At 43.1% G+C, this 4,059-nt stretch overlaps 1 pseudogene; it reads left to right on the forward strand.

The window, feature by feature from the left end:
* The first annotated feature begins 245 nt into the window (after window positions 1-245).
* LOC146180436 (uncharacterized) lies at window positions 246-2,238 on the forward strand (annotated as a pseudogene).
* The last annotated feature ends 1,821 nt before the right edge of the window (window positions 2,239-4,059 follow it).

A 4,059-nucleotide genomic window follows, 5' to 3' on the forward strand; every position in this document is an offset into this window, starting at 1 on the left:
ATGGCTTTGTCTGCAGAGAGCTTGATGAGCTTAGATCGCAGATCTATGATAGCCCCATGTTCATTTAGGAAATTCATGCCTAAAATCACGTCGCGAAAACACTGCTGCAGGATTACAAAGCTGGTGAGGTAAAACGCCATTTACGGTTATTCTTGCAGCGCATCGTCTCGATAGAGTAATGAGGTTATCACCGGCGGTGCGAATCAACGGGCCATCCCAAGCTGTTTCAACTTTCCTGAGCTGGGATGCTAACGGTCTGCTGATGACTGAATAGTCAGCTCCGGTGTCTAGTAGGACAGTGACTGTGTAGGTGTCTAGTAGGGCAGTGTAGGGCTGCCATGAACAAGAAGGCCTGAATCCAAACAAAAGGTTTTACCGCTTTCCTTCGAAGCCTCACGATATGGAGCGCCGAACACGCTGGATCAATGCAGTTCGACGCACGGGGTAAGGGGAAGGTTATTCGCTTCACACGGGCTGTTTCGCCTGCTTTGTAGTTTGCGTGTTACCTTTCTCTATATTTTTTTTATGCGTGCAGTCCCGACGGAAACCAGTGGCAGCCGATGCCGAACTCTAGGATATGTAGCCGTCACTTCGTCGGCAACGAGAAAACCAATTCGGTCAGTCACCCGGCATATGTTCCTACAATCTTCCCCGCGGCATCGAACAGGCCTCTTCCGCCTGACTCAAGTCATTTGGGTTTGCAGTTTTTTGAGCCTGGTGATCTGCTGGTTACCATTTGAACGGAAGCGTCAGCTGCTGCTGCTGCTGTCGTGCTCGTACAACTTTTGGCGTGATTCTTCCTTGTGATTTGTTTTCCGTCTGCTGCTGCTAAACATTTAATTTTTGTGTTTCAATTAATTGTTTTGTCTTTCCAAACAGGTGGCAGAAAATAGTCCAGATGGAAAGTTTCTCCCCAGCTCAGAGCAACTCTCAAGGAATCCAAACAGCGTCACAGGAAAACTTGGAGGAGAGAAACGAAGATGTAAGCTGATAATTTTTCTAGGCGGATCTACTCACTCTCATGGTCTATAATTCCGATTTCTGCAACTTCCCTTCCTTTGCATTAGGAATGGGTAGCTGTTTATATGCTTACACTTTTGCACCTTCTACTTACGACACAGTTGTCGAGCTGCACCAAGCAACAGACTCCTGCAGAGTGTTCAGACAGCACTGGAGCTCATGCTGACGGTACGCTTGCCCTCATCATCACAAGACCCTCACAATCAATGCAGTATGATGACTGCACTGCAGATAGATTCTGCCCCACATCTGTGGATGGCTTTACTTATTCGGATAACCATCTGCATGAAAAATCAGCCCAAACAGATTATGTTCAGGTAGTTACTCGAGCAGTTGGGCATGCTACTTTGCCGGTTACGAAAGCATTGTAAGTTCCCCAGACGCACTGCACAGCTTGTGGGGGGTGGACAGCAATGTGTTCTGTTTACTGCCGAGCCTTCCGCCACCTGTCAGGGAACGAGCAAAAGACATTACAATTGAGAACAAACTTTTGATGTTCCTCATGAAAATGAAATTAGGAGTATTCTTTGGAGCCATTGGGGTCATGTTTGGGGTCACTGAGAGCACTGCCTGCAGTATCTTTTATTCTGTTTTGACCACATTGGCAGAAATAACAAACAATTGGATTTAAAAGCCGCCTGTTGAAGACGTAAATCTTTTGCAGCCTGAATTCTTCAAAAAAAGAATTATCCACAGTGCACTTTGATCATCGACTGCACTGGAGTTAAAACCGAAATGCCATCAGAGGTTAGGCAGCAGCAAATGTTGTACTCTTCTTACAAGGGTTGCTACACACTGAAATTTCTGGTTGGAATAATCCCGAACGGAATGATTGTTTTTGCTTCTAAGCTTTTCGCTGGGCGGTACTCCGATACACAGATCACACTCGACTCTGGCTTTCTAAACATCCTGAAAGAAGATGACATGATTTTGGCTGACAAGGGTTTCCCTGGTATCCGTACACAGCTTGAATGAAAAGGGGTTGTTATAATCATGCCGCCCTTCTGAGCTGGAAGTGGCATCCCATTTTCTCTCGGAGATGGAGTAAATCTACAGCATTGCATCTGTTCGAATACATGTGGAAAGGTTAATCCAATGCTTTAAGCTGTATGGCATCCTAAAACATGAAGTTCCTATTTCCCTAATTCCATCATGAAAGAAGTTTTCTATGTGAGTTGTGTTTTGGTGAATCTTCAATCTCACATAAATAGCTCATGATGTGTCTGCTATCTACAATGACAAATGTGGCCTTTGAAATTTGAAGTTAATTAGGTTTTTTCAACTTATATAATGCTATCTTATTTGTTTTGGTATGCTTGCTTGTAGGGTGGTTTATAGGGTTTACCGTCCCAAAGCAACTCAGGCTGCGAGCGAGGCTATAGATGCAGGCTCTGCAAATTTTAACCACCTGGGGTTCTTTAACATGCACTGACATTTCAAGTGCAAGGTGCCTTGCTTTCTGCCTTCAGCTGCTGGTATTTGATCCCATGTCCTTAGGTTCAACAGTTGACTGGCCTTATCACTGGCACAGTACATGCTTAGGAATATTAGAGGTGCATGTGCCATGTTGTACATAAAAAATTCAAACAAGGACCTCCTCACGCACTTTCTAAGTATTGCTTTTCACGTCAGAAGCTTCTCAGACCTCAGAAAAACAAATTATGTTGAGAATTGTCTGGTTTCATTCACAAACTGCTATTGAAAGGGTCTAGTGTATGTAGAACCTTGAGAGTGTATCATCATAAGGGGATCATTTGCCTAAGTACCCTTTTTAATACGTCTTTTTCAATTAGTTTTTCAAATGAAATGTGTGATGTAATGCCCACATTGCTTATAGCGTTGCATGCTAGTAGTCGCTGCCCAATGGATAATGAGGTGGCAGTCGACGAGGACAGTGATGGAAATTTAATCATGCATTTTGGTATTTGTAATGCCTCTGCGAGGTTTGAATGCATGATGGACTCCTTGCTCTGGGGATTCAAGTGTATATCTAAGTGACAGTGTTGGCTGTTCCTCTACTTTTGATTGCCTGCTCTGTGATCTTTCTACAGTTCTTGTGGTTTTGCTGCTGTCGAAATGTACATAGAAGGGGGACAGGATTCGTTAAGCCGCAGTCAGGCAGCTTTTAACCATCACGCCCCCCCCCCCCTTTTTTTTTCGGAAAAAAATGTTTGACTTGATTTGAAAAGCTAGGCCCTAAAATAAGCTCGTAGGACTGTTGGTACATTTAACATGAGTGTTTTACCATTAGACGATGCAATGAAACAGGGGACTTTAAGAACAACAGTGTTTAGTAAAACGAACCTATAACGGGGAAACGGGAGAATTTGTGGTAGCTCGGATTGTCACAGTGCTATTTACTTGTTCTTTCCGATATTTTTTATAGGCTCAAACAGATCATTGAACTGCTTTCAAACTGTGTAGATTTAGTGGAACGTGACAATAATATTTATTCTATGGTTTACTCATCATTACTTTTCTTTATTTTCTCATAGAGTGTGTTTGATCTCACTGTGTTGCGAACTTGGCATGAGGCATTGCCATGATGTGTTGCAGTGTCATAGTGCCATCAGTGCATGCAGACTAATCAGCGGCCTGTGATGTGTGTTCCCATCACATAAAGTGAAACCATGTACGTAGCTGCATGTTGTTCAATCGTCATGCCGGGTGTACTGTAGACACCGTTGTCATTGAGAAAGGGAGAAAAGACTTCAGAGGAGCCAGGCAATTAAAATATAGGCATTCTATGTATGTGTGTGTGAGCTAGGACATGCTTATTCACTGGCTCTTTCCAAAGCATGAGCCAAGTCTGTGGCAACAGTGAGCTCTTGGGAGTTGAACATGTAATAAGAAAACATTATTTACTGATCTTGCCATCCCTGAACAAATCTCAGTAGCGCTAAATGATAAATATCATGCCACGAACATTCCTCGCAACACTAAACAATAAACGTACAATAAACAATAAACATTTCTTACATTCATATGCTGTAAACTGTATTTTCCCCTCTACTCTGCTGAACATCTTGTTTTAACTCT

Source organism: Amblyomma maculatum, chromosome 8, assembly GCF_055883805.1.
Source record: "Amblyomma maculatum isolate TAMU_Amacu chromosome 8, ASM5588380v1, whole genome shotgun sequence".
NCBI lineage: Eukaryota > Metazoa > Arthropoda > Arachnida > Ixodida > Ixodidae > Amblyomma > Amblyomma maculatum.